Source organism: Oncorhynchus mykiss, chromosome 10 (genome assembly GCF_057628025.1).
Source record: "Oncorhynchus mykiss isolate SJ-2025 chromosome 10, ASM5762802v1, whole genome shotgun sequence".
Classification (NCBI taxonomy): domain Eukaryota; kingdom Metazoa; phylum Chordata; class Actinopteri; order Salmoniformes; family Salmonidae; genus Oncorhynchus; species Oncorhynchus mykiss.
The window spans coordinates 45,466,842-45,476,498 of NC_143031.1; the positions used below are offsets into that span (position 1 = coordinate 45,466,842).

General features: G+C 44.0%; 1 long non-coding RNA gene across 1 annotated transcript; it reads left to right on the forward strand.

Annotated features, from left to right (window-relative positions):
* The first annotated feature begins 216 nt into the window (after nt 1-216).
* Nucleotides 217-1,453, forward strand: LOC110534924 (uncharacterized). The gene is made up of 2 exons (XR_002475185.3): nt 217-470; nt 958-1,453. It is a non-coding gene; the product is annotated as an uncharacterized LOC110534924 (long non-coding RNA).
* The last annotated feature ends 8,204 nt before the right edge of the window (nt 1,454-9,657 follow it).

Consider the following 9,657-nt stretch of genomic DNA (forward strand, 5'->3'; position numbering starts at 1 on the left):
GTAAGTAATGGGGTGATGCATTGAATATTTTTGATATTGTATTAATATTGAGAAGATGGATATATGCTACCTACCTCATTGTAGCTTAGCTAATTGAAGTTGGAGGCAAACAATTGGTTACAGTTTTAATATCATACATCAAGCACCTTGTTTTTATATTGGCACTGCTGCGAAAAGTTGATGGGCACTGCCAGTCGTCTGATATTAGATGCGCTGTGGCACTGGAGAAGCCTCCTGCATCCTGATCACCAGAGATGTCTGAGAGCTCCACCGTCTACACAGCTCCGCTCAACCGTCCTCCCTGCCATGCAGTCGGTGTCCCCTGTCACCAAAGCCATATTCATTGCTTTGTTTCTCTTCGCCATCCTGCTCATTCTATACGTCATCCTCTGGTATATATGCCGAGACACCGACAATGACTACATTTAAACAAGCGAAGGTCACTTATCGAGGTAACAGAACTGTCCAAGGTAAGGAAACGGTATTGATCGAACTGCTGCCATTTTAACGGGGCTTGTTATGGCGGCAATGGCTTTTGTTGGACAGTGGCATTTGGTGACATTCCTTGTAATATGTTTTGTTTTTAGCCAACACATTTATGAATTGATGCTACCGGACGTTTTCCATTGTGTGCTTAGGCTACTTGTTGAATGACAGCGGATGCCATTCAATGATGTTTTAGCTCCCATATCAATTTGGTTAAGTCCATCGTTAACAGTGCGATATTTTTAATTGAATAATCTCTGTTTTATTCAGTAAATTTGAACATGTAATTTTTTTACAAGGTCAAAAGTGGACAACAATAGGCTTAAAGGCTTATCCATGAAGATGAGATTTTCTGTGTATAAATATTGCCTTGTGTTGTATTTCATCCCACTCTGTAAAATGTAGAGAAGATAGCCTATGTAAAATTGAGTACATGTAAGGTAGAGCTAGTGATGTTCTGTCCCCCTACAGATGCAGCTCCATGGACAGGTGAGGATCACCCCACCCCACCCCACCCCACCCCAGGCCTAAATACCTATGGCATAGATAGAAGGAGCCTGTCCAACCATTGCCGGTGAGACTGTTGGGCTCAGTGGGATTCATCAGACTTAGCGGTCAAACTTGGACATGCTCTAACGGTGTGGTAAGATGTGCTTGGAGGCCACAGATAAGAGGAAGAGGAAGACGGCATGGAGCAGTCACTGCCAAGTGTAAACAACCAGGGAAGAGGGTGACTTCATAATCATCCTTCTCTCTGGTGGACTGTCCGCCGAGAGGATGGCTCAGCTTGGCCTTAAGATAGAACCCAAATACATTGTTAATTATACCCTGTGTCATGGTGACTACACCTATCACATTGCTGTATGCTTTCCGTCTGTGACGGTGATATTGTGATCATGAAATTGTAACATGTTGACCTTAATGCTATCCTAGTTGTCTAATAAATGTTTTATTTGGCAAGTTATGCAGCCATTTCTGTTGAGCCAATTCATTTTTCTGTAAAGATCCTATGGACCCTATAGACACCTCCTTCACATAGCTTGGGCTTATACATACTAATCATGATGATACTAACTTCATGTTATATTGCCTTATAGACAGCCTTATAGACCATTCAAAGGAGACATTTTTTTTTTTTTTTGCTTTGAATCTGAATGTGTGGTCAAGGTGACTTTGTTACATTTTCATCAGTACTTACTAACATGGACAGTTGAAGTGGGAAGTTTACATACACTTAGGTTGGAGTCATTAACTCGTTTTTCAACCACTCCACATTTCTTTATTTCTTGATAACAAACGATCGTTTTGGCAAGTCGGTTAGGACATCAACTTTGGGCATGACGCAAATTATTTTTCCAACAATTGTTTACAGACAGATTATTTCACTTATAATTCACTGTATCACAATTCCAGTGGATCAGAAGTTTACATACACTAAGTTGACTGTGCCTTGAAACAGCTTGGAAAATTCCAGAAAATTATGTCATGGCTTCAGCAGCTTCTGATAGGCTAATTGACATCATTTGAGTCAATTAAAGGTGTAACTGTATATGTATTTCAAGGCCTGCCTTCAAACTCACTGCCTCTTCGCTTGACATCATGGGAAAATCAAAAGAAATCAGCCAAGACCTCAGAAAAAAAACTGTAGACCTCCACAAGTCTGGTTCATCCTTGGGAGCAATTTCCAAACGCCTGAAGGTATCACGTTCATCTGTACAAACAATAGTATGCAAGTACAAACACTATGGGACCACGCAGCCATCATACCGCTCAGGAAGGAGACACGTTCTGTCTCCTAGAGATGAACATACTTTGGTGCGAAAAGTGCAAATCAATCCCAGAACAACAGCAAAGGACCTTGTGAAGATGCTGGAGGAAAAAGGTACAAAAGTATCTATATCCACAGTAAAACAAGTCCTATATCGACATAACCTGAAAGGCCGCTCAGCAAGGAAGAAGCCACTGCTCCAAAACTGCCATAAAAATCCAGATGACGGTTTGCTACTGCACATGGGGACAAAGATCGTTCTTTTTGGAGAAATGTCCTCTGGTCTGATGAAACAAAAATAGAACTGTTTGGCCATAATGACCATTGTTATGTTTGGAGGGAAAACCGGGAGGCTTACAAGCCGAAGAACACCATCCCAACCGTGACGCATGGGGGTGGCAGCATCATGTTATTGGGGTGCTTTGCTGCAGGATGGACTGGTGTACTTCACAAAATAGATGGCGTCTATGGAGTCTAGGGAGGAAAATTAGGTGGATATATTGAAGCAACATCTCAAGACATCAGTCAGGAAGTTAAAGGTTGGTCGCAAATGGGTCTTCCAAATGGACAATGACCCCAAGAATACTTCCAAAGTTCACCCAACTCTTTGTGGGAAGTTTGTGGAAGGCTACCCGAAATGTTTGACTCAAGTTAAACAATTTAAAGGCAATGCTACCAAATACTAATTGAGTGTATGTAAGCTTCTGACCCACTGGGAATGTGATGAAAGAAATAAAAGCTGAAATAAATAATTCTCTCTACTATTATTCTAAAATAAAGTGGTGATCCTAACTGACCTAAAACAGGGGATTTTTACTCGGATTAAATGTCAGGAATTGTGAAAAACTGAGTTTAAATGTATTTGGCTAAATTGTATGTAAACTTCCGACTTCAACTGTACATACAAAGCTAAAGACCATAATCTACAGGGGGTAGTGTGAACGGCCCAGTACACCACTGGGGCCAAGCTTCCTGCCATCCAGGACCTCTATACCATGCGGTGTCAGAGGAAGGCCCTGAAAATTCTCAGACTCCAGTCACCCTGTTCTCTCTGCTACCACACGGCAAGCTGCACTGGATAGCCAAGTCTAGGTCCAAGAGGCTTCTAAACAGCTTCTATCCCCAAGCCATAAGACTCCTGAACATCTAGTCAAATTGCTACCCAGACTATTCACATTGCGCCCCCCCCCCCCTCTCCACACCACTGCCACTCTCTGTTGTCATCTATGCATAGTCACTTTAATTAACTCTACCTACATGTACATACTACCTCAACTAACCGGTGGCCCTGCACATTGACTCTGTACCGGCACCCCCCTGTATATATTGTTATTTCTTCTCTTATTCTTATCCATATTTTTTTAACTGCACTGTCGGTTAGGGGCTCGTAAGTAAACATTTCACTGCACGGTCTACTACACCTGTTGTATTCGACGCATGTGTCTAATAACATTTGATTTGATTTATATAGTATATAATATATTCTCAGAGCAGATGTCTGTACGTTTTAAGTATTCTACTGATGACTCTGCGCAGATTAGTTATTTAACCTCTGGTGACCCCCTATTGGTCCGTACTGTTCTTTAATCCTGTAGAGAGAACCCCACAGAGACACAGTGGGGTATGAAGAGGCTGCACACACCCTTTGATGAGTCTCCTGGCCAGGTAGAATAAACCACTCAGTGTTGCAGCTCTCCACGGCTCTCTGTTTCTAATGGGTTTTCTTCGGAGGATAAATGGACCTCTGGAAATTGACTCTGAAAATATACTTATCTCTGAGATCAGTGGCTAGCCCACACCTGCACAGAGCCATTAATAGACTTACCATGACACAGTTTCACTCCTACCAGGCTCCAGTTGATACACTTCACATAGTAAAGCTAACATTCAGCCTAGATTAAATCAACACCCATAACAATAAATATGTACTCTTTTATAACCCCTGATTAATTTGCAATAGTTTTATGATCACTCCTTTGCAAAACAAATTCATGCCTCCATAAGTTTGTTTGAAAGAACACAAGAAGGATTTATAAGCCTTGAGACAATTGAGACATGAATGTTGTATGTGTGCAATTCAGAGGGTGAATGGGTATGACAGAAAATGTAAGTGCCTTTAAACGGGGTATGGTAGTAGGTGCCAGGCGCACCGGTTTGTGTCAAGAACTGCAACGCTGCTGGGATTTTCAAGCTCAACAGTTTCCCTGTGTGTTTCAAGAGTGGTCCACCACTCTAAGGACATCCAGACAATTTGACACAACTCTGGGAAGCATTGGAGTCAACGTGGGCCAGCATCCCTGTGTAACGCTTTCGACACCTTGTAGAGTCCATGCCCTGACGAATTGAGGCTGTTTTGAGGGCAAAAGGGGGAGGGTGGATCGCAATGTTAGGAAGGTGTTCCTAATGTTTGGTATACTCCGTGTATATTTTAGTTGCAACACTGCCGCTCTGCCACCTCTCAATTGAGCACATGCCATGCAATACCACTAGATGGCGATATAACGTGTTATCACTTTGATATGCACACAAAAATGTTTTCACCTACCCTGTCCACATAGTAAAAGTTAATTACCTCGTGTAACTGAACATTTATAGTCAGCAAAGAAATAGTGCACACTACAATATACACTTCCAAGTATTTATTATAGTGCCATTCAACCCATTGAGACCTGATGAAAGGTCAAAACCTTCTTCTTATAATAAACACACTAGGGAGCATTTCTTCTAGTGTGCAGAGGAGTCTTTTTTGCTAATGAACATTTGTGTACGGCACCTGCTCAAAACCGTTGGGTATGCAAGTCTTCCGCCATTTTTCAATATAACTGCTTGAAATGTTCTGTTTTACTGCGATGTCGCTTTTCGGGTTGGTCTGTTTCAACTCAATTTAATCTTCTGAGCTGCCTTGAGTAGTAACTCATTACCCTCTGGCTGTGCTATAGAGTGTAAATATGATTCAATAAATTGCGGTGTTGGGAGAATGACCACCTGGTTTGTGTTTGTCCTGGTACTTCTCCTCTGTACTGTTTCACCGACGGACATGCCCAAGGCCACGGAAGCAGCTGAGCACTTCCCACAGCATTGGGGCTCTCTGTCCAGGACACATGATAAAGACCACATACTGGTCTACTCTCATCAGGTTACATGAAAGGAGTAATAGTAACAGTCTCCATGCTGTGTGTCTAATTTGACCGTTATATAATGGACTCATCCCAGTGAGGGCCCAGTGAGGAGTCAGAGGAGTTATACAGCCAGACAATCCTGCCGTTCTACTATCACTCAGGAACACTTCTCTACTAATTATTCACAAACCGCCAGAGACAGAGGACAGCTACACACACACACTCACACTCACACTCACACACAGTTCGGTTCAATAGCTCAGGGAACAGAGGCACTGATGTGACAAGACTGCTGAGGAAAGCAGAGCTAGCGCCTCAGGGACGTGTCAGAGTGACAGACTGGATCGCACACTCATAGACACATACACGTGGACGCACATACACACGCACGCACACACACACACACACACACAATTGTCAGATTTTGATCTCGCATCTTTTGCGCATGACGAGTGCCGGCAAATACCTAGATGGAAGCTGGCTGTTGTGTAGTTATTATATAACATCAGAGGAATCAAATGATTGAGTCCAACAATCAGTTTGGGAGCCAAAGCCCTGACTCACACAGCTGAGTTCACTAGGCATTCAGCATTGATGAACCATTTGTAACTAATTGCAATTCACTGATAATTAATAAGGCAATACACTTGAATAGGCCCAGGCTCCATGGGGTGTAAGCACAGAGCACCCGGCCAGCATGATGCGTGGAGAGCAGATGCTTGGCGGGGGGGGGGGGGGTTTGTTTGTTCCTCTAGTTAATATTTAATTTAGGGGCTGTGTTGAAGTACAGGGTCAGGGGGGAAGGTCCTGCTCTGGACTGAGCAGGTGCTGAGCTACAGAACACCTCTCAGGCTCTGACATAGGGCTGGGACAGCTAGTGAGCTCTCTGGTCCACTCAGGCTGCTGGTGGGTTTAGGTAGTGTCCACATGCCACTTGAGGTGTCCTACCTGTTCTGTTCCACCTATTCCTGGGTCATGTGGTGGAGTTGCTGTGGATCCCTCACCTCAGGAGGAAGGTGCCAACCAGAGGTAGTCTTTACTTTTATCAACAATTTGTTTGGAATTTGACTAACCTCTTTACATATATGTTTAATTACTCGGTTATTATGCTATATTAATTAACAGTGCTGACAATGGCCCTTGGTCAGGGCAGGCCCAAGCCTTTTGTGGGCCCAAGGTGAGATTTTTTTTTTTAAGTTGACAAATGAATTTCCTGTAATTCTATGCATTTTGTCATGCTAATATGATATCTGAGTGAGAGTGACTAACAAAATCAATGGGGGCCCCTGGAGGACAGGGCCCCTGGGTAATTTGGCCATGATTACTACAAGGTTTAGATAGCTGGTTAAACTAATTTACCAATCCATTTTTATTTTGCTGACATAGGCTAATTGAGTGAATGTAAGTGACTGACATAACAAGAGAGAAACTGATGATGCACAACCAATTTCCAAAATGGCGCCTTATGTATTCTACTTACTCTCAGCACATTTTTTTAATGTGTTTTTGTCTTTATCTGTTTTTAGGTCAGGAGTCACTAATCGACCGCTTATTACTTATGCCCAGGGCCGGCCCTGCCCTTGTTAATGGTTTCACTGCCCAAGCCTGTGATTGCATCCCCCGCCTACCTCTGTCCCCCATGCTCAGTAACTGGAATCTGTCCCTGCAGACACACTGTAGAGCAGGGCCGGCTGGTTACTGCGCCCTGGGGTCAGGCTGCTCGCCCTGGCTGCTCACGCTTTTAGAGGACTCACTGGGGAGTTATATGTACTGTATATAGTTTGCATGTGGGAGTTTTTTGTTTGTATAGCTATATCACTTACTGCATATCAGCATTTGGACTCACATCTGTAGTGTTAAGGCAGGAGTGGCCGGCGCAGTGACATTGATTACATTGTAATGTGTAATTACAATACCTCATGGTGGATCCATGAGATGAACCAGTGAACCTCACATTTAGATTTGAATCATTTAGCAGATGCTCTTGTCAAGAGTGACTTACAGGTAGCTAGGTGGGACAACCACATATCAGTAGAGTCAGAGCTAAAGAAGGGGGGGGGGGGGGATTATTTAAGAGCGTTTGAAGAGGAAGGGTTTCAGATGTTTTCGGAAGTTGGGCAGGGTATGTATGTGTGAACCACGCAACACTTGCAAATAAAGGACCATCAACTCCATTTTATGTCTGGACATGACCTTATTATTATTATTGAACATATGGGCAATTACATCTGTTTTTCCAACCAGTTGCACTTCTAACTGGTTTTGTTGTAGTCCTGGGATACTATTTCCTACTTTGTTTATTTAGCAGTGTGAATGTTGACCTAGAGCTGAGCTGGTGTAAGTCTGGGGAGGGGGAAGAAGGGGGAGGGGAGAGAAGGGCCAGGTGTGATGGTGTCAGGACTCGTCTGGACCAGTCAGGAGGTGCTGACTGTGGAGCCTGTATGGTGTCACCTTCCACACCTTCAGAGGTGAGCAGCAGGACCTGTAGCTGCAGCTGTAGAAACATCCTGCCCAAGAGGAGACACCCTCAAGACAAAGGCCCTACTGAGGAGACAGCATCTACAAACAACCACACATCGTCACAAACACTTCCTTCAGCAGGCAAGTGAGGCCATGCCTTTTCCCAACAGTAGCTCAGTGTTAGGTTTTGTCCACTAGGAGGCGAGAGGGAGACATGTTTATAGTGCAGGTGTGGTCAGACTAAATTCTCCAATGACCTCAATGCTGTCGGATGCTCTTCCATAATGATTGTAAGGGATTGTAAAAGTAAACAAAACAATTGTGGCAGTGAACATGATTCTTTAGCTCCATAAAGTTGATTTAATTTTTTTTTCTCATTTTAAATAATAAGTGTCTGTGCAAACTTTTACTGTGTATTAATAAGTGCATGTATGCATGATGAAATAAATACGTGGTACTCTTTTGTCACCAAACTCCACATGTCATCATGACATGAGCCACAGATTAGACTCCTCCCGTTACAACCTAGGATACGCCCTTGGCATAACACAGCTGCACACCTGTCATTCTATAGAAGCTCCCCCTATGTAAAGTATACGTACCCAATACTCCACACACCACGTGACCATGCACCACTAACCAACAAGCTGCAGTCCATGGATTTTTGGAACGTCATTTCTAAAATAAGAAAATGATCAACTTTGACCCTAGCACAGACACTCCAGTAACGATCAGAGAAGCTAAGCATCCATTTTGACCTAACGCCCTCCAGACTCCTGTGAGAAGCTGTTGACAGCTTGAGGACAAGAGGCCAACACCGTGGCAGAAGTGTTTTAGAAGAGCACCCACGCACAATAACATGGGGCCCTTTTCTCACTGGTGCAGCTAAAATACAAAACAGCTTGAAGTTAGATGGTGTTGAGAATCTCCCTAGTCCAGGCAGAGAGCCCCAGCTGCTGCAGTGTGCGCTCTGCTGGGCAGGGACAGAGGAGTGGGCAAGCAGCACCAGGGAGGACAGGCACCAGGCGGTCAGACTCTCCACCTGACACCTGAGAGTCAGTGGTTCGGGAGGAACAGCTGAGCACTGGCGTGCCTGGGCACCTCCTCTGGGTCCTGCGTTGCTGAACACACAGTCACACAGTTACATTGCAACCCTGCTGGGGCCCGCAGACACAACATGAGTCTCATTACTGAGAGCATGACAAAAAGGGAGAGAGGCTCAAGACCTCCCTCGCTGGGTATGCCAACATCGTTTTTTGGTTTCTTGAAAAAAAAAATGTATATCAAGGCTAATTTGATCACAGTCCTCAGTATCCATGGGATTGAAACCAGATGAGATGGGCTCAACTGAAACAACATCCCAGTCAGTGCATTCCCTTCGCCTCTCTGTCTTAAAAACACAGCCTGCAGGGGGAAACAGTCCAGAGTCACAGAGGAAGAACAAGACCGCTGGTGGTTTGTTTTGAGGAGCTAATAAACAAGTCATTTACAACAGCCCCTGAAACGACAACTTGATTACGTAACAGTGAGCTTCTGTAGAATATCCAGGGGGGGGGGGGGGGGGTGTATGGAAAGGGAGTTACAGGTGTGCAATGGAATGCATTGTGGGAAAGGGTGGACTGACTCTAGGAGAATGACTTTGACTTGAATGTATCGTTATACCCATATGTTTACCCTTAGCCTGTCAAATGAATATTCCACAAGTGAAATGAATGGCACAGCCTTTGGACGTGGTTGATATTTACGTACCCATTACGAGGAGAGCTGACAAAATAGCTAATAATGATACTTCATCACTCTAATGGCACCATAAGCGTGTAATAC